The sequence below is a fragment of the Tachypleus tridentatus genome, chromosome 13 (assembly GCF_004210375.1).
Source record: "Tachypleus tridentatus isolate NWPU-2018 chromosome 13, ASM421037v1, whole genome shotgun sequence".
Taxonomy (NCBI): Eukaryota; Metazoa; Arthropoda; class Merostomata; order Xiphosura; family Limulidae; genus Tachypleus; species Tachypleus tridentatus.
Window position 1 is genome coordinate 180,945,599 of NC_134837.1, and position 25,489 is coordinate 180,971,087.

The 25,489-nt window shown below is 34.4% G+C and overlaps 1 pseudogene across 1 annotated transcript in view; it reads left to right on the forward strand.

Annotated features, from left to right (window-relative positions):
- LOC143236078 (uncharacterized) overlaps nt 1–25,489 on the forward strand; it is a 314,870-nt pseudogene that overhangs the window by 56,996 nt on the left and 232,385 nt on the right. The window contains exon 2 of the transcript XR_013019440.1: nt 1,270–1,352. The product of XR_013019440.1 is annotated as an uncharacterized LOC143236078 (transcript). The remainder of the gene's footprint in view (nt 1–1,269; nt 1,353–25,489) is intronic.

Sequence of the window (25,489 nt, forward strand, 5' to 3'; positions counted from 1 at the left end):
AGATCAATGGTAGAAAATTAATGTTAGTACCAATATCACTGGCCCCTAAAAGACCCAATTTGCTTAAGCCTAGACCAGTGCCTGTCAGCTTTTTCCTATATCAATTATCCCTACACAACTTTAACTACAGCTCACTTGTCTTAGCTCGAAAAATAGAAGTGCTAAACTCAAGTGAAACATTATTTAACATGACTTCAACATGCACCAAACTACAACTAGAATAAATATAACATAAAGTAAACAAAAGTCTTCACTGAACTGTTCACGCAGTTGAGGACCCAGTTGTATATGAATAATATTTGAGTGCCTACAGTGGGACTAATAAGGAACGTGTGAAGGTTAAACAGGTAGTCGTTACAAGTCATTCTGTAGCATCACCAGTAAGGGACGTAGGGTCTTACGTGTAATTCCGAATAAGTCAATATCGTCTGTGAGTTTGGGGTGTCTGTGAGATATGTCTTGCATAGTTTGTTGGGTATAAATTCTAAAGTTATTCTTTGAGTTAAACGAATTGAGAGGACAAGTGAGTTCCAAATGTTATTCGTGGTTTTGATAATAAAAGATGATCTTATCAGTCGTCACCTTGTAAACTTAACTTATGGTTATTTCAAAATAATATAACAAACAGTAAAGTATAATTGTCTGTAACAGTAGAAGCATTAACCACAGTGTGTTTTAAAATAACATAACAAACATCAAAACAGTGGTACCTGTAACAATAGAAGCGTTAATCACAGCGTGTTTTAAAATAACATAACAAACATCAAAGTAGTGTTACTTGTAACAATAGAAGCGTTAATCACAGCGTGTTTTAAAATAACATAACAAACATCAAAGTAGTGTTACTTGTAACAATAGAAGCGTTAATCACAGCGTGTTTTAAAATAACATAACAAACATCAAAGTAGTGTTACCTGTAACAATAGAAGCGTTAATCACAGCATGTTTTAAAATAACATAACAAACATCAAAGTAGTGTTACCTGTAACAATAGAAGCGTTAATCACAGCGTGTTTTAAAATAACATAATAAACATCAAAGTAGTGTTACTTGTAACAATAAAAGCGTTAACTAGAATGTATTTTAAAATAACAAAACAAACAGCTAAGTGGTGTTATTCTCATAGGAGGAAACACTTTAATACATTAAATCCTTAAGAAATATATATTTAACCACAGCAGTCACTGTGTTTAACAATTCACTTATGTTCAATAGTCGTGTGATTTTGTTTCCACACCATTGTTTAATCTTGTTTCTTTTGTATCATAGGTTACAGGGAAGTCCAAGAAGATGAATAGCTCTTGCTACAAATGCGAGGGACGCTGTTCTGGATATGCCCCACATTTTTGGAGGTTTGTGAGTTTTTCAGTATAGTTTATTGAAATGGAGTGACGCTACATTTTGATGGCGATATTTTTGTTCGACCAGAAGACATTTCCAGAGTTTCTAAATCGCCTTATTTGACATGGAAAAACTGATCACGCATAAGACAGATAGAACTGGGCTTTGTAACCATTCGAAAACAATATATCACGCAACAAGATACCACAGGAACACCTTATATCTTTATAATTAAAATTTGACATCTGTTTTTTTACAGACTTTAATCATTTTTTAAAACCACTTTAGGGTAATGTTTACGTTAATAATAATTTCTTTTATCTCTTTTTGTCTCAACTTAATAAGTATCAGTTTAATTCAGAATGGCCGAAGTAGAAAATGAATAAATAAATAATATAATAAAAACAAAAGCAGATTATAAAGTCCAGACGAAAAGTTCTGCTCTCGTTTACTGTTAACAAAGATACTCGACAATCCCGATTACTGGTATAAATGGGGGCAGGGGCCGTCTCGCCAACTAATTTGAGCCGTATAAGGTAAACCGTTTGTCTGGTGAAAAGGTACCCGTGCTTTAAACTTGGGTCGTTACATGTTTGTATATCCATTTAACTTACTCGAGTTGAGAAGATATTGAACCAAATTAATTCTTTTAACAGCTTGTGACACCAGAAGGATAGGCGGACAATTCTAGATTGATGGATAGATAGGTAGAGCTGAGTATGGTTTCTAGAAATTCACGGAATTTTTGTATGCCTCATTGAATGTGAGTTACATTTCTAATAAGAAAAACAGCAACACAGGAAACTTGCTATTAACTTTGGATTATGAAAACAATACATTTTTGTCATTATACAGTTTTGTATCACCTGGTGTTACGTTGTAGAAACATTTGAGAGAAACTTTCAGATATCATTTTAAACGCACTTCAATGATACATTAGAGCAATCATCCAACTGTTTGTAAGACGTGGCTGTAAAAGTAAAGTTTGTATTAATATTTAGTAACTTTAGCTCTGATTTATTACTTCCATCAGTCTTTTCAGTGTTTTTCTCTTTTGTTTTACTTTTTTTACCGATAATTATTCATTTCAAATTAATAAAGACTTCTCGAACTTTTTCACTATTGAAGTACGTGTGCTGAAGAGACTGACTTAAGTCTTATGTATACCTCAGTGACATTTTTCTCACGAGCAGCACCACGTTAGTGACAGCCGTCAGGAGTCTCATTCTTTACCGTCGAATATTGTTACACGCAAGGTTCATCAGATTTTAAATGAAACAAGCTCACACTGCTTCAAATGATTTTCAAAGTATCTTTCAAACACAAACCTGATCTTACAGTTACATTTGTACAATTATCAAAGTTTAAGGTTTTACGTAGGAGATATAGAGTTTCCCGGTGAGACAGCGGTGAGTTTACGGACTTACAACGCTAAAATCTTGGGTTCGATTCTCCGCGGTGGACACAACTGGTGGGGATTTGCTTTAAAATAAACAGAAGATATGAAAATCCGCTGTAAATTTGGTATTTCAGATACTGAAATATAAGGTTCAAGTGTCCTTTTCTAGTTCAGCACAAAGATACACAAAGAGATATCTCTGCTCTGCTCACCACAGGTATCGAAACCCGGTTTCTAGCGTTAAAAGTCCGCAGATACACTACTGTGCCACTAAGGGGTATCTTCAAGTATATTAACTGTCTCTTTTGCATTGCATAGGATTTTGAAGCCACACAAAGTTTTAAAACGACTCTTTCAACAAACTTACATTGTTGCATTGAGCCATTTTAAATGGATGTTGCTCTATTTATACAAAGCTTGTTTTGGTACATGTGCAACAAGTAGGCGTAAAGCTAACAACGAAAATTTACCAAGTGTGTGTTATATAGTAAGCATGGATCTTTAAGATCATTTATACAATTCAACATGAGAGAATGCTCTATTTTATACACTACACCATTGAAACTAAGTGTGAGGGTCTGTGTATTAACCTCGTCATGTCAGGTGTTACTCTGATGTTCATACAACAGAGTGATACTTGAGACAGGAGTGATAATTTTGGAAGGCTTATAACCTTTAATAACACAGGTCTGCGATGGTTTTATTGGTTTGAAATTTTTGCATGTTCTACAGTAATTCCTGGCTGAATCCGAAACCGGTATTAATTTTGTCTTTACAAAACTTCATATGTATTTTTACATAAGTGAATCATTTTCATTAAAGTCGGGTCACATTTTGTTACGCTTATATTGTTGACAGCCACTGGCTATAGATTTCTATAGACCAATCGCGACGTGAGGGTCTTATTGATTATTCTAGAACTCACAAGAAACACACCGCTAGTATATAAACGGTTAACAGGTCTCATGACGTGTCATTTCTGGATAATGTTTGTGTGTTTTCTTCTGGGAAACCCACTTCGGGCTATCTGCTGTGTCCAGTGAGGGGAATCGAATCCCTGATTTTAGTGTTGTAAATCCGTGTAGTTACTGCTGTACTAACGGGGAACTTCTGGATATTTGTTTGTGTGTGTATTTTGACATTATCTCTTTGCTTTCAATATTATTTCTTCGTTGCTATGACAACAGGAAGTTGTATAAATGATCCAGACATATTTTATTACATTTGTCGTAAATTTGATCTAAGTAAGAGTTTGTTTTTAAATTCCCGATTTGGAAAAAAATTCTTACGTGATATAAAAGAAATGAATATAATTTTTGAAATCTGTTGAGGCTGAATTATGGATAATCAGTAATTAAAAGTAGAACAAGTTTTATGAATTTTAAATTCGCAGCCTGTGTAATGTATCACTGATAACCCGTTGTTTAGATATATTTATTATTTCAATTCTTCTCAGCCATTATTTTTATTTCATTTCATTGCGTTCAACGACCCTTTAACATTTTTCAGGTACCTCTCTCACTGATATATATTAAAATATTCACATGTGCGTTTGCATCTATATATTTCTCGTTGTATGAATACACTTTGTTTAGTTAGCTGGTCATTGGCTTAGATCGAACAGTTGTCCTTGCTTAAGAAGTTATGGTGTATTGAGTTGCATACTACCACCTCAGTGAATGACATCAGTACTCTAACATTGTATTTTGTCGTGGCTTGCAGATAGTAGTTCCATCTATTTCTCGATAACTGTTATATCTGGACGTTTTGGAAAAAAAGCGAAAAAAAAGCGTCCCAAACCGCAGCTAGTTGAAGTAGCAACTGAGAAGTAATTTCCTTGTGGCTTTGTGGCTGGGCTCCCTTGCCATTGTAGTCCGTGCAGTGGAGGTAACTTTTGAAGACGTCGAATCACGTTTATCCTTCAATAAAATAGCCATCCAACGTTGGTCATTCTCTACAATCTTTCTAAGATTCAGTAAGAGTTCTTTGTGTTAGTTTTGGGCACTGGTTTCATGCGGAAACTAGTTTTCTAACGTGACTACAACTGCATTATTTCCCGTTTTTTGACAGCGGTATTGCAAGTCAGGTCACTGGTTTTGACAGCATTTCTATCATGGCCTCGCTGTAATATTTTGTGGCCGTCACTGAGTGTACATGATTATTAGGATATAAACGAAAATGTTTACTGGTTCATTAGTGGGAGACATTGATCAGACGCACACGTGGGTGTATAATAAGGTTCATTGACGAAATATGCTCCTTGAAAAGTAATTCACGGTGGTTAAATTTCGAATGTTTAACAGAGATAGTTGTAGTTAAGTTGTACATTAACAACTTACTGGAAAAGTATTACCTGTATTTCTAAATATTGGCCGAATGAAGTCCAATGGCTAGCATATCGGACTGAATCTCTTGGTCACACGTTCGCGTTTTGTTGCCACTAATACAACTAAACAAATAATGCTCTGGAATTTAAGGGTCACATTCCACTATCTGGTCAGAAAGAGTTGGCGGTGAGTGCTGTTGTCTTCGTTCTCTAAATACCTATAAAGAACAAAAACAATAGTGTTTCGAAAAGTAGTGACAGTAATCATTCGCTGTATACATGACTAGATTTCTTTTACTGTTCGTCTTTACAACAATTTAAATTCACAACTTTTATCAAATAACTACGTTTAAGAAGTAACGTTGGTAATACAAGTTGATAAAATTGACGACTTCCCAGTGGCACAGCGGAATATCTGTGAACTTACACTGCTGGAAACCGAGTTTCGATATTCGGGGTGTGTAGAACACAGATAGCCCATTTTGTAAATTTGTGCTTAATTTCAAACAATCAATCAATAAAATTAGTGTTTGCTCGACTCGTAATCTGAGGGTCACGGGTTCGAATCCCCGTCACACCAAACATGCTCACCCTTTCAGCCGTGGGGACGTTATAATGCACCTATATATAAGAGTGTTACTATTCGTTGGTAAAAGAGTAGTCCAAGAGTTGGCGGTGGGTAGTGATGACTAGTTACCTTCTCTCAAGCCTTTAACTGCTAAATTAAGGACACCTAGCACAAGTAGCCCTCGTGTAGCTTTGTCCTAAATTCAAAACAAACAAACAAAAAGCAAAATTAGTGTTACAAATGTTGGCCTGGAATAAGCAAATGGTCATGGCGCTTGATTCACAATCTATAGATTGCGGGTTCGAATCTTCCACTTATTGGGGCGTTATAATAGGACGCCCAGTTCCACTTTTAATTGCTAAAAGAATAAGCGTTGGGTGCTATTGAGTAGCTGCCTTCACTCAGAATCTATCACTCGAGCAGCTTTGCGCGAAATTCAAGACGAACAGACAGCTTTACTTTAAGTTTTGACTAAGTCTTTTTTTTCACGATAAGTTAAGAAACGCATGAAATATTTTTGAAGTATGTTGAGATCCAAAGCCTTGAAAGATTACATAAACAAACGAGTAAGTACAAGAGAAACATGAGCTGAATACACAATAGATCATGAACGCCTTCAAAGTGCCCGTAGTAAAATCATCAACGCCTCCAAAGTGCCAGTAATTATTTAAACAGGGGATAATTTATGAATTAGGTAAATTAGGTATCACATTACATGTCTATGAAACAGGTTAATGATCCATCTTCTTTGTTGAGGTTAATATTCATATTATAAAAAGTCATATATAAATGGTTAAATAGCATTATAAGGATTGCAGACAATAGAATATAATTATAACAAATATATACACAACGAATAAGTACATGTTTTGTTTGGAATGTATTAAAAACTTAGTTACTCGGGTTAACCCTAAGCAGCTGGCTTTACACATTTACTAATATTTGTGGATTTCGGGCTTGGCATGGCTAAGTGTGTTAAGGCGTTCGACTCGTAATCCGAGGGTCGGGGGTTCGAATCCCGGTAGTACTAAACATGCTCGCCCTTTCAGCCGTGGGGGCGTTATAATGTGACGGTCAATCCCACTATTCGTTGGTAAAAGAGCAGCCCAAGAGTTGGCGGTGGGTGGTAATGACTAGCTGCCTTCCCTCTAGTCTTACATTGCTAAATTAGGGACGGCTAGCACAGATAGCCCTCGAGTAGCTTTGTGCGAAATTCAAAAAAACAAACAAAACAAACTTACTTGATAAATAACACCTAAAAATACATTACTTTACGAAACGGATAACTAACAATCCTTTAAGTAAATAAAACAAAAGGTAGAAAGAATAACAGAAGATGAATAGAAGGATGAAACTATGTTACTGTAAAAGTCTAAAATAACTTAGCATTGCTTTAAGTTTTAATTTAAACTTTGTTTAGGAAGTTTTCATTAAAAAACAAAAAAATATGTCTTAAATGTGTGCTCAATCCGTAGAGATCTGTCACAGTTCCCGAGAATGAAAGTTAACTGGACTATTTTCAATTTAATCAAGTGAAGATTGGTGTTTCTGTTCTTAACAATGGGTCATAAAGTAGAGATGAAAGAAGTCAGTTGTAGGGACCTTTTTCACTGATACACTTAGCTTTCTGGAAAGTTCTCTAACTCCATTACCGAACGAATCTGAAGTGGAGTGATTATCTCAATAACAACCATTCCCAACAATGCACACCTCTGGACATTGACCCAACATTTTTCCGAGGCTGGACACCTGTGGGCATTGACCCAAAGATATTAATTCTTGCCAACCAATGGGAATTACAAAACAGGTAAGCGTACATGGACAAGTGCTAAGAAATAGTTTATTATGGACGGGAACTGGCTGTGGTTTGTGAAACTACACTCATAGGTAGATCATAGTAAGTACATCTCTTCAATATGGTTCAAGTTTAACTAATATGTTGAAATACATTTTGAAGCCGGTGGGTACCAACTAATGAATAAAAACAACAACAACAGCATTCGCAGTATCACTATTTATCAACAATAATCTTATTAGCATCAGTAATTATCAAAAAATTTTGTCAGTATCAGTAGTTATCAACAAGTCTTATTAGTATCAGTACTTATCAACAAGTTTTATTAGTATCAGTACTTATCAACAAGTTTTATTAGTATCAGTACTTATCAACAAGTTTTATTAATATCAGTACTTACCAACAAGTTTTATTAGTATCAGTACTTATGGACAAGTTTTATTAGTATCAATACTTATGGACAAGTTTTATTAGTATCAATACTTACCAACAAGTCTTATTAGTATCAGTAGTTTTCAACATCAGTCTTATTGGTATCAGTAGTTATCAACAACAGTCGTATTAGTATCAGTACTTATCAACAAGTTTTATTAGTATCAGTAGTTTTCAACATCAGTCTTATTGGTATCAGTAGTTATCAACAACAGTCGTATTAGTATCAGTACTTATCAACAAGTTTTATTAGTATCAGTACTTATGGACAAGTTTTATTAGTATCAATACTTACCAACAAGTTTTATTAGTATCAGTACTTACCAACAAGTTTTATTAGTATCAGTACTTATCAACATGTTTTATTAGTATCAGTACTTATCAACAAATTGTATTAGTATCAGTACTTATCAACAAGTTTTATTAGTATCAGTACTTACCAACAAGTTTTATTAGTATCAGTACTTACCAACAAATTGTATTAGTATCAGTACTTATCAACAAGTTTTATTAATATCAGTACTTACCAACAAGTTTTATTAGTATCAGTACTTATGGACAAGTTTTATTAGTATCAGTACTTACCAACAAGTTTTATTAGTATCAGTACTTATCAACAAGTTTTATTAGTATCAGTACTTATGGACAAGTTTTATTAGTATCAGTACTTACCAACAAGTTTTATTAGTATCAGTACTTACCAACAAGTTTTATTAATATCAGTACTTACCAACAAGTTTTATTAGTATCAGTACTTATCAACAAGTTTTATTAGTATCAGTACTTACCAACAAGTTTTATTAGTATCAGTACTTATCAACAAGTTTTATTAGTATCAGTACTTACCAACAAGTTTTATTAGTATCAGTACTTATCAACAAATTGTATTAGTATCAGTACTTATCAACAAGTTTTATTAATATCAGTACTTACCAACAAGTTTTATTAGTATCAGTACTTATGGACAAGTTTTATTAGTATCAGTACTTACCAACAAGATTTATTAGTATCAGTACTTATCAACAAGTTTTATTAGTATCAGTACTTATCAACAAGTTTTATTAGTATCAGTACTTATGGACAAGTTTTATTAGTATCAGTACTTACCAACAAGTTTTATTAGTATCAGTACTTACCAACAAGTTTTATTAGTATCAGTACTTACCAACAAGTTTTATTAGTATCAGTACTTATCAAGAAATTTTATTAGTATCGGTACTTATGGACAAGTTTTATTAGTATCAATACTTACCAACAAGTTTTATTAGTATCAGTACTTACCAACAAGTTTTATTAATATCAGTACTTACCAACAAGTTTTATTAGTATCAGTACTTATCAACAAGTTTTATTAGTATCAGTACTTATCAACATGTTTTATTAGTATCAGTACTTATCAACAAATTGTATTAGTATCAGTACTTATCAACAAGTTTTATTAGTATCAGTACTTACCAACAAGTTTTATTAGTATCAGTACTTACCAACAAGTTTTATTAGTATCAGTACTTATCAATGGTTTTATTAGTATCACAGTCACAGAAAAATACTCTCACTAGTAATGTAAATTTAATTATTCTGTTAACACTTTTTAAAATAGTGGTAAAGTATTTGATGCTCGAAACTCTGTGTAAACAGACGTAATCTTTGTATGGAACGATTATTCATGCTGTTTACTGATTCATCATAATCACGACGTGGTAACACTTCACTTGTGTTTAGAAAGAATAATGTAACATTTTATGGGAGTAGCGTGTTGTTTGAGGGCGGGCCTGCTGTTAGAATACTGAAATGATTTAAACACTATGTTTCAAATAGTGATTACTATGTTGTTAGGCTCTTCAATGTGAGGTGGTTCTGGGCTCTTGAATCGTAACTTTAGGGTCGAGGGTTCGAATCCCCGTCGTACCATACATGCTTGTCGTGGGGTTGTTATAATAATCGGTCAATCCCATTATTCGTTATTAAAAGAGTAGCCAAAGAGTTGGCGGTGGGTGGTTATGACTTGCTGTCTTCCTTCTAGTCTTAAACTGCTAAATTATGGACTGCTAACATGTATAGTTCTCATGTAGCTTTGCGTGAAATTCAAAATAAACAAATAAGCCTTACTGTTCTTTATTCAAGCGTACTTACTATCTTTCGTGTATAATATTTTTTACCGAGAAAGTAATAATTCAACTAAAGTTTACAGCTACTTAAAGGTACTAGCCGTAGTTTATTTTAAAGTGATAAACTGGAAGGAATATATGGAGTCAACAATATCTCCGGTTAATCTTTGTTCTACTATTTCGAAAGGAAAGTGGGATTGAAGTGTACATTTTAATTGAAAGAGAAAATATTGGTGGCGACGGAATTCGAACCCTCTCCTTGCAGATTGCGTTTTGAGTGCTCTAACCACCAGGTCATTATTAGCCAATGATATTGAGTGAAGAACCGTATTAACCAATGCAGTTAATCTAGGTTTAAAAGCGGGTCATCTCGAGCCAACTGCTGGCAGTAAACTGGGTCTCGACAAGACCTGGGTCATTATAATCTGTGACCGGTATCTACTTTATACACCTATCTGATAAGTGTTTTATTATTATTTTCATCTGCTAATTTGCACAGAAGAAAGCTGCTGTTTACGCCTTACTGTGCCCATCTTCGATTGGCTAGTACTTACTTATTAGAATATTACACAGAAGAGTGCTGTTGCTGATTGGTAAAGCTAGTTAACTTATTGTCCATAAGCCTGAGTTTTGTCCTGCATATTTCACTGTAAGTTGTTGACTATATAAATCATAGTATTTGCATAAATCTCCTGTTAACTGTATGTGTAGATTGTTCAGTTTATTAATTGATTCTTAATGCTGTGCTATGAATGCAAGTTTACGTAAAACATTCCAATAAACACGAAAGTAACAAGGTCACAAGAAAACGAAAACTTGCTAGTCTTGCCACTGTTGATGGTAACGAACATGAATAATTCACGTGCACGCAGTGCAGCTTGACAGCCGCTAGAACATGAAACTAACCGGTTGATTACAGTGCCCCTGGTGTCAAATTTGTGTTGCTTGACCATTATTTAACAAGCTCTAAGCGTCTGAGGAATTTATGGCCATCTGTAGACGTTAACTAAAGCCGATAAACAAGTTACGACCAGAATCTGTTACGTCTATTTTAAGTTTTGAAGGTTAGATAAATCTTAATTGCTTTCTAGGATTTTAATAGATATAAAACAGGTTATAATAAATTGTGCATCACCCTCTTTGTAATAATGTTATTAAATTTACTTAAGTTTTGTTAAAGTAGCCATTTCTGAAGAAATTACATAAATAAACTTTTTTAATCTATGGATTATATAACCGTTTGATAATTAAGAACCGGCAACTATGTTACCCAATAGAATGAATTGAAGACACAGAAGTAGGTTAGGAAGATATTATGTATTTAAGGAATTACGGGATATTTTTGAAATGACCCCTTGCAGTTTTAAACGTTTTTTTTTATGGGGGTTAGTGTCCGTTACGTATACATATGGGGGTCATGAAATAAGGATTTAGTTGTTTAGTCACTTCATTAGTCTTGGGCCCTTGGTTTTAAAATTGAGAATGACAATGAACATAATAAAGGATTCATATAATTACAATTGGTTGTCTGTGTAGCAGTACAGATGAAGCAAAAATAGGAAGCAGATAGATCCAATTGACGGGATTATTAAATTCTAAAGAAATAATGATCGATTATTAGCATCACATTAGGAGATATGTTTAGTGGTTGTTCAAGACACGTGTTACTCTATTATCTTTAGGTATAATTTTAAAATGTTCACCTTAAAAACACTTATTCAGAATTATTAAATATCATATTTAACCAAAGTTCGGGTATATGTTCATTAAAATGTATTATTGATTTTACGCGTGGGAGAGACTCCTGATGGGACAGCGGTAAAATTCTAGGTTCGATTCCCACGGCAGACAGATATCCCGTAGTGTAGTTCCGTTGAAAGCTGATATACAGCTGACAGCCCAATGTGGTTTTGCTCTGAAACAAACGAACGAGGGGAGAGATAATCGTGGCTTATGTGAAAATAATATTAATAATGAACTTCCACACTTTAATAGCACAAATAACAAAGCAACAGTTTAGTAATTTGTTTATTCACGTCAATATTTAAGCAATTAAAACAGCACCTTAATTTTAAAGTAGCAAAAACATCTCCGTGGACAAAGTCATACTACTTCTGGTAACTAGTTCAGCGATGTAATAGCAAAGATCGTCATTCGCACTTTTATTTGTGGTCAGTACAATCAGTACCGTTATGCGGGTTAAAAGGCTGGACATAGTCATTGTGGCGGCGAGTGCTACTAACTGGTTGCCTTCCTTCTGGTCACTATACCTGAGTCCTGTAGAAGTTCTGGCCAATTCCTTGTAAAGAAGTGCTCCAAACCCTTATTGACCATTTGCTTCATAGACAAGAGGTGAATTTACGGACTTTGAACGCAAAAATCCGCGTTTCGTTTCCCACGGTAAACAGATAACTTATGCTGAGGTGTTGAGAGCTGATATAATCGAAACTGCCATTAAAAAACATGTAGTGTGTCTTATCCAATACAAATAGAAATGTGTCATGTTATTATTCATATGTAGGTATTTCATTTGTTGTTGTTTGTTCAGAAAAATAAAAGTTATTTTTTTAGTTTACGTAAGCGACAAGTGTACCCGATCTTGTCTTATTTGACACTAGGTGGCGTTTCGTTCAAAAGGTAGAATATACAATGATCTGGATGCTGTTTATGGTCTTAAAGAATCTTTTCACTGTAACGTAGAAAACAGCTCAGTTTGTTCAACCATTTTGTTACATTAATGAGATACCTAAATAAATTAGTATATATTCACAACTTAAATAAGGATTACAGGAAAATAATCAAAACGTACATGCAAAAACATAAGTAAAAATACATTTAATTCACGTGATCTATTTCAAGAATCACGACTTCCCGTCATCATAAGATGTGACGTGTGTGTAACTGTTATAATTTAAACTAGGTCTAAGTTATTGTTAACGCTCTATAAATCATTATTTTATACTTGGAAAATAAATTTGTTTTATTCACAGTACTTGTAGTTCTGGGCCCTTGTCGCTGTTCTGCGTTGTGTTTTGTTTTTTCTCTTGGTATTTTAAGTTTTTCTCAGACGTTACGTTGTTTACTGTATTTTGAATGAGCAATAGAATTTGACATTGGCCAGTTTACCGGATATATCACGTGACTGGTGATGGTCCAGTTCCCAAATACAACTTTATTACAATACACATCTTTTCAGTTTGTCTGTTTTTGTTGTTTTTGAATTAAGCATAAAGCTACACAATGGGCTATCTGTGTTCTGTCCACCACGGGTATCGAAACCCGGTTTTTATCGTTGTAAGTCCGCAGATATTCCGCTGACCACTGGGGAGTTTCAGTTTGTATATTGTAGACTTTTCCACAAATAAAGAGGACCTGCTAAATGTTTTGTTTTGTATTTTCTGCTATTTAAAGCTTTGTCTGTTTTATTTATTTTATGTTTTGAAAGAGACTTTAATAGCTATTTTAATATTAAGTTACCACTTTTGTAATACAAGTTAGGATAATATGTTAAAGAAACGATGGTTATTTCTTTTCGTTGTTTATTGGGTTTATTTCATTTTTGTTCTGTTTTTCTTTTGATTTGGTTATGAAACGTTTCAGATATCCATACTTAGAAGTATTTTTATCCAGAATATTTATCTCTTTGTTTAAACTTTCATTGTTTATGGACATTATTAATAACTCACATAAATTGTTTTGAACATTTCTAGATATTTAGATATGTGGTGATTGAAATTTCTGTGTGTAACATACAAACACTTTAATTTTAACATGGTTTTTAGGATCACGAATATCCATTACATCAGGGTAATGTAGCTGGTTATTACGTACTCGTCATGTAGTTAACTAAGTGTTGGGATAAATGTTATTTAGACGTGTAGAATTTATTTGTTGCCTTTTTGTCACTAGGGCGTAGGGTGTGTGTGTTTTTCTTATAGCAAAGCCACATCGGGCTATCTGCTCAGCCCACCGAGGGGAATTGAACCCCTGATTTTAGCGTTGTAAATCCGGAGACATACCGCTGTACTAGCGGGGGGCCATTATAAAGCACCCAGGGCTGAAAGAGCGAGCGTGATTCGAACCTGCGACCCGTGGATTACGAGTCGAACGCCTTAACACGTTTGGCCATGCCGTGGTCAGGGCGTAGGGTAAATGTATCATTTATCCATCTGGTCCAAAGTTTAGGTTATGTTGAAGTATTATAATTTCTTTTTCTCAAAATCGTCCATGCAAATATCACATAGTATAGAAAGTATACCATGATTAGGTCCTGTTTGGATTGAGAAGAACCTATGATTAGACCCTGTTTGGAGTTATGGGGAGTGCTATCAAACACAAAGTGTGTCAATGTTAACAAGAAACAAGATCATTGAGAAAACGACGATGGTCCTGAGTAGTATATGTTACAGAAACATTTATTGTCTAATAACAAGATGTTATTTTGTAGGTGGCATAACCAAAAATTAGGTCTAGTTTAAAGTAACGCACACTTTATATGTCCTGATGGAGGGAAGGTGTTCTTCTTGGAACATGTCAAATGCATATATATTTTTACTTACGTTTCTAGCACGTATGTTTTTAGTTGTTTTACTGTGTTGTTTATTCAATGTGTAATTTTTTACTAGATTGTGTAGATATTTTATTAATACACACACACACAAATGTTTAACAAAACTACGTGTGATATACATGTTTGTTTGTTGGGATTAACGTAAAGTTACTGTTTTGTTAGCCGTCCCTAATTTTTAAGATGCAAGGAAGCTTATCAACACCACCTACCGCTAACTCTTGTGTTTCTCTTTTCTCACTGAATTGTCAACACCACCTACCGCTAACTCTTGTGTTACTCTTTTCTCACTGAATTGTCAACACCACCTACCGCTAACTCTTGTGTTACTCTTTCTCACTGAATTGTGGGATTGGACCATCATTTTATAACATACCTATGGTCTCAACATGCGGAACACGATTTTTATTTTTGTTTATTGGAACGGGACGCGAACACTAAATCGCAATTTTACAGTCGAGCACGCTAACCTCTGGTTTCGTGCTTGCCTCCGCATGGCAACGATTGCAATCAATCTACACTAGTATTTTTAAATGCTGTAAGAACAGTTACTTTCTTTAAAAGAAAAGCTCATATTTACAATAGTCTGTCTCGAATAAATAATTTCTGGATTTTGGCTGTGGTCACTGCTTGTAAGAAGAGTGCAGGTAGTCTCTTGCGGCTTGCTTAAGGTCGAGGGTATAGGTATGCAGCAAAACACAGGGGTGGTGATATTGGAACTGTCTTCTCTTTGTCTGTTGTTTAAACGAGCACAGAGAGGTCACATGGTTAGTCATATAGACCGACCTGTGTTGAAAGAGTTATTTTACATGTGATGAGTATTATAGCAAGAAAAAGCTAAAAATATACAAGAAACAAATTAACTTTAACGCTGGAGTTTGCGTAGTTTATGGGAAACACTGCAAAAGGACAAAAAAAAACAAGAAAAGAAAAACGAGGTCCAAATGAGTTTCTTATGTAAATATCAGCAATATATAAACGGTTAGAGAGGAGTTCTTTAAGAAATGTCAGACGCGAGGGAAGGTAGCGTACTGTTTAGTTACACGTACGAGGTTATTAACGTGTTCTTCATGATATAGACACTCTACGTTTTCCCGCCCACTTCCTCTACGAAGAAGCCAGTTTCAAGATTGTTTTATTTCTACTTTATTTATTCTTAGAAGTCATTAACATTTTAGTCCACATTCTTGTCCAACCGTTAATCACTGTTATATCTATATGTTCTGGTGATGAAAGATTTGGTTCCCTGTATACTAACTAGTTAACCTGTCAGAATATCCATAACTTATCTAGGTGTAGTCAATACAAGGGGTAATCCACATGTATACCTATGTTCTTAAACATGTACAATTTTAATTCCCAGTACTAAACTTTTAAGTATATTTACTTATAGAGAGTATATGTACAATTTTATTACTACATAACAAGATGTGGACGGTTACATTACCCAACGCATTTTTCATGTACACTTTTATTACGGTACTTCATGGTACGTGTATACTGTTGTACTGTTTTTCTTTCGTTGGCAGGTTGTTTTAAATTATACGGTGAAAACAGTTTAACGTCCGGACACATTAACAATAATAAATCGTTTTATTTTATCTTTAACGTTTACAAACTAGAATACTTGTAAGCTACTTTACAAATAAAGCAAACTGCACTACACTGACGTAAAACATAAAATCAATACGCGCAATAAACAACACAGATTCAAATGTTATAACAAAAAGAAAAAAAAATAAACTAACAGATTCACTCTACGAGTCAGAAACAACTTTACTGTCTTTTTAATCATCTCCTCCATGCCTCCCAGTGGCACAGCTGTATACCCTCTAATTTACTGGAAAGTCTGACTCAAAATCTTTAGAACTTTTTATACCCAAAAATTTTCTTTCTTAACGTCATTATTAAGACCCATAGCTCCCTCTAGCTTACGTTTACGTTACAACATTAAAAATATAGCTTACAACATCAAGTGAATGACGCACTATTTATAATTGTGTGATATTAATATTACCTGGTTTGTACATGTAATAAACGTGTGGTGAAGCGATTAACCCATTCTTACCAAGTGTGTACACTTGTATTACTTAGCATTATCTACGACAATGATTAATTTGATTTCTAAATTTCTGCAGATAAACTGTGTTAATATTTTTTAACGCCGCTATATAACTGCACGATTCGTAATCTAAGGGTCGCGGGTTCGAACCCCTGTCGCACCACACACGCTCGCCCTTTCAGCTGTAGAGTCGCTATAACGTTCGATCAATTCCACTATTCGTTGGTAAAAGAGTAGCCCAATAGTTGGCGGTGGGTGGTGATGACTAGCAGCCTTCCCTCTAAATTAGGGACAGCTAGCACAGATAGCCCTCGTGTAGCTTTGCGCGAAATTCAAAAACAAACAAATATAATCACTTAAAAGAAACTCTTTCTCGTCGCTTCTCGTAGTACAGCGGTAAGTCTGCAAGTTTACAGTTCTAAAATCAGGCGTTCGATTCCCCTCTGTGGACACAGCATATAACTCGAAGTGATTTTGCTATTAGAAAACACACACCTATTCCTCGGTACCATTTTTCTTGTAGAATTACGTTCAAATGACAGTATTAATTTATAAAAGCTTTTATGTCAAACACAAAGTTACGCAAAAGACTATCTTTGTTTGGACCATTGCGGGTATCGAAACCAGATATACAGCGTGTTAAGCCACAGGAGAACATTTTGAGACGTAATTAGTACTTATTGTTTGAACACGAATGATACAAAACGGGATAAATAAAACTTATTATTGTCAATATTCCACCTACATACTAATACCAAGGTTAAACGCCACCTGGATGACATATAATATTTCAATATAAAAACCTGTTTCGTAAGACGCTTCCTGGAGAACTTTAGATATTTAACTATGAAAGCACAACATCGTAATTCTAATTTTTATTAGGATTTCAGATGTGAGCTTTTATCCACGTTTTAGCTAAAATGCTAAACTTTATATCCTTTTAGCAGTAGAAATAATATATTATGTGATAAGATTGGTTAGTTTATAAAATTAATGTGTAATTTTTACGTCTAATGAACATACTTACGAAATACGTATTAAACTATCGGAGAAGAAACGTTTTGTTTAAACGATAATATAGTAATGCGAATCAAGCAACCCCCCCGCTAGTACAGCGGTATGTCTCCGGATTCACAACGCTAAAATCAGGGGTTCGATTCCCCATCGGTGGGCTCAGCAGATAACCCGAGGCGGCTTTGCTATAAGAAAAACACAAAAACAAGGGAATCAAAGGGGTTAAATAGACTTAGGAAGTTGTAATATTTCTTATTGTTGTTTGTTATTAAGCACAAAGCTGTAAGAAGGGCTATCTTTGCTTTATCCGCCACGGGTCAGGGACATTCCACTGTGTTATTGGGGAGATAATTCGCAGCGACAGAGGTAGTTTGAAAAGAAGGATAACTTTGCTGGTATCGATTTCTGTGTTTCAGAATTTTTGAGCAAATGTTCACAAGGGGGGAAAACTGCGTGCAGCCATCTCTGATATTCAACTTACAGACTGCATGGCCAGATGGTTAAGGCACTCGACTCGTAATCTGAGGGTCACGGGTTCGAATCCCCGTCACAACAAACATGCTCGCACTTTCAGCCGTGTTGGCGTTACAATGTGACGGTCAATCCCACGATTCGTTGGTGAAAGAGTAGCCCAAGAGTTGGCGGTGGGTGGTGATGATTAGCTGCTTTCCCTCTACTGTTACATTGCTAGCTAGCGCATATAGCCCTCGTGTAGCTTTGCGCGAAATTGAAAACAAACCAAACAAAAACAGACTGCTCCTACAGCCCTAAAAGAGTGACATTCAAGCCCCACTATTCGATCAAACAAGAACAACCCACGCCTGACCCCTTTCAATAATAAAGACGTTATAAACTAAATATTTTTCAGTGGTGACCTCTAACGGTTTCATTACAGATCGTGTTTTTAAAATGTTACCACCATCAGTATAATAATGCCAGATCGGGCTATCTGCTGTGTCCATCGAGAGGAAGCGAACCCCTGATTTTACAGTTGTAAATCTAAAAACTTACCGCAGTTCCACGTGGGGACTAGTAATATCAGCATCATTTTAAACAATAAATATTAAACTATAACTTTTTTAAGAGTCTCAGTGCTACCAACATTAAAGATTTTTATTGATTCAAATATATCTAAAATTGCAACTTGTTATAATTCGTGTAGGCAGGGGGCGTAGTGGGTACGATCGCTCATAAATTACGCCTATAAATATATATATTGTGTTTGTGTTTTCTTATAGCAAAGCCACATCGGGCTATCTGCTGAGCCTACTGAGGGGAATTGAACCTCTGATTTTAGCATTGTAAATCCGTAGACTTACCGCTGTACTAGCGGGATAAAATATATATTACAATTAATATATTTAAATAAATCTTTCGTCCACTTTCTTTTTGTCGCACAGGGACTCGAATTTCAAAAGTATCCCCTTCCCCTCATGGATTTTTGCCTGCACCCCTGGTTATTATTTGTTTGTCCAAAGCCCAAAATGTGTTTTTTTATCCTTCCTTATAAACTCATTTGCATGTGCCTAGAGTTACTGTGCCAAACTTTGGATATGAGGTCCGTGGTTCGCGCTCCGTTACCTCCATCATAAACACAACAATGATGATAATTGCGCTCTGAATTTTGGGTCGTTAGCGCATTATAAGAGCAGCAGTCAGATCCCACTGTTCGGTCTGACAAGGATAATTCAAGAGTTGGTAGAAGGTGGTATTGAAGCTACCTTCTCTCTAGTCTTACAAAGGGGTTTCAATACCAGTGAGGAGCAGAGCACAAACAGCGCATTGTGTAACTTTGTGCTTAATTCCAAACAAACAAAATTCTCTTCAATCTATCATTACAAAATTAGGGACAATAAGCAGAGGTAATCCCCAAGTAGTTTTACACAAAATTCACCAACAAATAAAGAATAGCTTGTGTTTACACACAGCAAAGATATTCCTCCGTACTTACGTAAAACTAAAGGGACATACGAATGATAGAGAACAAACATTTCCGATACTGTGGATTTAAAAAAGCCAAGTATACGAGTGGTTCATATATAAACGTACACTGTACTTTAACATACTGTCAAATAATGAGCCGAAAGAAAAGAAATGAAATATCAGTATAAGGTAAGATGAGGTCGATGTCTTAATGACCTGACATCTAGTAGTTTTATTTCTTTGCTTTTTCCCTCGGGTTATATTAATTCTCCACACTTCCCTAACACCTTATACGTTTCACTCGATGTCAAAAAAGTGGTATGTGTGATATATACTACTTATACTTTTAGCACGAATTCGTGTTCGTTTTAGAACACATGAACAAACGTGTATATATTAACCTTGAAATTATATATACAAATGTGTGTACATTAACTTTAAGATTATATATACAAACGTGTACACATTAACCTTGAAATCACATACACAACATTTTTATACATTAAATTTGGGAACACATCTACCAACGTGTATACATTAACCTTGAGATTATATATATATACAAATATATGTTCATTAACCTTAACAACATATATACAAATGTGTGTACATTAAGTTTAATAACATATATATACAAACGAATATACTATATAATATAGTATATATTGATATGTTGTCTGTGAATAACTGTATTAATATATTGTCAGTGAATAACTACTGTTATATTGTCAGTGAATAACTACTAATATATTGTCTATGAATAACTGTGTTAATATATTGTCAGATAATAATTGTATTAATGCTGTGGAAACAAACGTTGCGAATAATTTATTTTTGGTTTAGTATATTGTAAATATTGAGACAAAATAAATCGATACGTATGGGTAGAGATATGTCACTATCAGAGCTAGTATTTTACCAAATCGACGTTTCTCTAGAAAAGAAGAACCAATGTCGACTTTAATTATTGTTCTAACCATGAAAAAATATTGTGGTAGATATTTTTATTGTTTTGTAAGATGTGGATTTATACTTATGTTGAAGAAAAGACAAGAAACAGGTTCAATGAAATGAACTCCTATAGCTCTGTTTTGTATTCTAAGTAGATTGGTTTATTCGTAGAGGAGTTTTTTATTCTTAAATGTATCGGAAATTATTCCTTTCACAGCCACATATGGAAAGCACTCTCAACAAGTCCAACCTTTCACGTTTTTTCTCTCTCACACACAATGGTCTAGTATTTTACTCATTCAATAAATATGAGGTATATTTCACTTCAGGATACAACTGAATATTAGAATGAATTATACGCCTGGCCTTTACTCTAATTCCGTCTCTTTGGCTCAGTCAACAAAGATCAATATTACAAATTAATTAACCCAAACGTCTTTATTCTAATGTCAGAGACTGGAAGTGATTTGCCTTACTTAATTTGCATGTTGAGTTAACTAAAGATGCCAAATAAAAGACCAGAGAACAGAGTGATATAAATCATGGTATTGATTAGGCTACACTCAAACTTTAGAAGTACTATGTGCTGATTTCTTGTGTTACATTTAACTTCAACCAGTAACCAATGTTTAAGTTAACAACCTCTTATTATAACATTTATCTACAATATAAAAAAAAACGTTTACAACAATGATGTAATGTTTTTGAAATTCTAAATAGTAAAAAATAGAAGAAAGAAACATATATAAAACATGTAGTTATATAGCCACAGTGGTTAATAAAAGATCATATATGGTTAATTAGTGGTTAATAAGTTTCATGTAGTTAACCAAGTCAACCAACGGGCTAAATGGCTATATACAGGCATATTGAAACAACTGGTTTCATGTAGTTAATCAAGTGAAACAACTGGTTTCATGTAGTTAACCAAGTCAACCAACGGGTTAAATGGTTATAATTAGCCACAGTGGTTAATAAAGTCGATCATGAAAACAGACATATTGAAACAACTGGTTTCATGTAGTTAACCAAGTCAACCAACGGGCTAAGTGGCTATAGATAGCTATAGTAGTTAATAAAATCGGTCATGAAACCAGCCGCATTGAAACAACTGATCTCAAATAGCAAAGCAAGCGGACGATTGGAACTGGGGTACTTGAATTAACGAGTTTTACTAATAATATAAGCGACTTATAGAGCAAAATAATGATGGATAACAGACCAGCTGATTTATTTAACTTCATTAGTTGAACAAGAAGCGTTGAATGTGTGACTTAACAAGATCCATGGTTTATTAACTGACTGTTGAGTGTTATAACTTAACAAGATCCATGGTTTATTAACTGACTGTTGAGTGTTATAACTTCTCTGATTGTGTTTAGAAACACATGAGGAAGAAGTTTCTTCCACACACACATACGTAATCTGACTTCCAATTAGGGCCGGTTTTCGTGGTGGATTATGGATTTGCAGACCACATGCTCGTGTCCTGTTACCAAAAAAAATCGCACTCCCTACTTTAAGGTTATGGGCGTTATAAAGACATCAATCAAACTTCACTTTTCGATTAGTCAGAGCTGTCGGTGGGTGGTGTTGACTAGTCATTTGTCTTAGCTGTCTATTAGTCCAAAATTTAAGACAGCTATCACAAATAGCCTTTGAGTAGCGTTGCATGAACAAACCAACAAACAAAAAGTCACAAGTGTAAAGAGTTATTGTCGTTTTTAAAACTTGAAAATCATACACATAGTTTCCACCTTCGTCAAACCTGTGATGGTTACTTCTTACAGGTATATTAGAACTTTGCTTTAAGCAGTGGTACTCTAACATTGCTTTAAACAATTGTTTTCCACACTGGGATACTCAGATAATGACCATAAAGTCACCTGTCATGCAAAGCGTGGGCATAGACTTGGCTTGTTTTTGGGGGAGTACATTATTCACCAAATAGAGTTGTTTTTTACTTTTAAAATATCAGATCACAGTACGAGTCAGACTTTTGAGTGTCTATTGTTGCTCGTATAGCTGTCTATTAAAGATCACCGCTTTACAGGTTAGCCTAAGTCATTTGCCAAGTATAAGCACTGGTGTTACTGCTTGCAGGTAACGTCCATTAACCTGACTGGCTTCCTGATTATTCAGCGCCGACGTTATTGTTTCAGTAGCAGCATCTGAGCTAATAATTTTAATATCATATTACAAAACATAACTGTACTTATCTGTGTCTGTAAACAGCACACAGATCTCCAGACACCATTCACGTGGTTATTTATACTTATCTGTATCTATAAACAGTACAGAGATATCAAAACGCCTCCATCTGTTTACTTATACTTATCTGTGTTTGTCAACAGTACAGAGATATCAAAACACCCTCTGTCTGTTTACTTATACTTATTTGTGTTTGTCAACAGTATAGAGATATCAACACATCTTCTGTCTGTTTACTTATACTTATCTGTGTTTGTCAATAGTACAGAGATATCAAAACACCCTCCATCTGTTTACTTGTACTTATCTGTGTCTGTTAACAGTACAGAGATATCAAAACACCTTTCATCTGTTTACTTATACTTATCTGTGTTTGTCAACAGTACAGAGATAGCAGAAAACTCTTTGTCTGTTTACTTATACATATCTGTGTTTGTCAACAGTATAGAGATATCAACACATCCTCTGTCTGTTTACTTATACTTATCTGTGTTTGTCCATAATACAGAGATATAAAAACACCCTCCATCTGTTTATTTACACTTATCTGTGTCTGTTAACAGTACAGAGATATCAAAACACCTTTCATCTGTTTACTTATACTTATCTGTGTTTGTCAACAGTACAGAGATATCAAAACACCCTCCATCTGTTTACTTATACTTATCTGTGTTTGTCAACAGTACAGAGATATCAAAACACCCTCCATCTGTTTACTTATGCTTATCTGTGTTTCTCAACAGTACAGAGATATCAAAACACCTTTCATCTGTTTACTTATACTTATCTGTGTATGTCAACAGTACAGAGATATCAAAACACCCTGTATCTGTTTACTTATACTTATCTGTGTTTGTCAACAGTACAGAGATATCAAAACACCCTCCATCTGTTTACTTATACTTATCTGTGTTTGTCAACAGTACAGAGATATCAAAACACCCTCTGTCTGTTTACTTATACTTATCTGTGTTTGTCAACAGTACAGAGATATCAAACACTCTCTGTCTGTTTACTTATACTTATCTGTGTTTGTCAACAGTATAGAGATATCAACACATCCTCTGTTTGTTTACTTATACTTATCTGTGTTTGTCAATAGTACAGAGATATCAAAACACCTTCTGTCTCTTTACTTATACTTATCTGTGTTTGTCAACAGTACAGAGATATCAAAACACCCTGTATCTGTTTACTTATACTTATCTGTGTTTGTCAACAGTACAGAGATATCAAAACACCCTCTGTCTGTTTACTTATACTTATCTGTGTTTGTCAATGGTACAGAGATATCAAAACATTTTTCATCTGTTTACTTATACTTATCTGTGTATGTCAACAGTACAGAGATATCAAAACACCCTCCATCTGTTTACTTATACTTATCTGTGTTTGTCAACAGTACAAAGATATCAAAACAACCTGTATCTGTTTACTTATACTTTTCTGTGTTTGTCAACAGTACAGAGATATCAAAACACTCTCCATCTGTTTACTTATACTTATCTGTGTTTGTCAACAGTACAGAGATATCAAAACACCTTTCATCTGTTTACTTATACTTATCTGTGTTTGTCAACAGTATAGAGATATCAACACACCCTCCATCTGTTTACTTATACTTATCTGTGTTTGTCAACAGTATAGAGATATCAACACACCCTCCATCTGTTTACTTATACTTATCTGTGTTTGTCAACAGTATAGAGATATCAACACACCCTCCATCTGTTTACTTATACTTATCTGTGTTTGTCAACAGTACAGAGATATCAAAACACCCTCCATCTGTTTACTTATACTTATCTGTGTTTGTCAACAGTACAGAGATATCAAAACAACCTGTATCTGTTTACTTATACTTTTCTGTGTTTGTCAACAGTACAGAGATATCAAAACACCCTCCATCTGTTTACTTATACTTATCTGTGTTTGTCAACAGTACAGAGATATCAAAACACTCTCCATCTGTTTACTTATACTTATCTGTGTTTGTCAACAGTACAGAGATATCAAAACACCTTTCATCTGTTTACTTATACTTATCTGTGTTTGTCAACAGTATAGAGATATCAACACACCCTCCATCTGTTTACTTATACTTATCTGTGTTTGTCAACAGTATAGAGATATCAAAACACTCTCCATCTGTTTACTTATACTTATCTGTGTTTGTCAACAGTACAGAGATATCAAAACACCTTTCGTCCTTTACTTATCTGTGTTTGTCAACAGTATTATACCCTCCTTGTTTACTTATACTTATCTGTGTTTGTCAACAGTATAGAGATATCAACACACCCTCCATCTGTTTACTTATACTTATCTGTGTTTGTCAACAGTATAGAGATATCAAAACACTCTCCATCTGTTTACTTATACTTATCTGTGTTTGTCAACAGTACAGAGATATCAAAACACCTTTCATCTGTTTACTTATACTTATCTGTGTTTGTCAACAGTATAGAGATATCAACACACCCTCCATCTGTTTACTTATATTTATCAGTGTTTGTCAACAGTAAACAAGAGTCAACAGTACACATTATCTATTTTTTTCCATTTTTACAAACTTTTAAAGAATTGCTTACCTGGTTTCAACTTTTTATTAGAATCAACTTAAAGAACAAAAACATGTTGAGTTTATTCAGTTAGTGATTCAACAGTTTCTTCTTACTAATATATCTAAATGTTGTTCTTGGTTTATGTCTGAAACCGAAGAGTGTTACTTGTAATATCTACTTTGTTCTGATTTATTCCATTTTTTTTCTCTCTCTCATTACTGATATCAG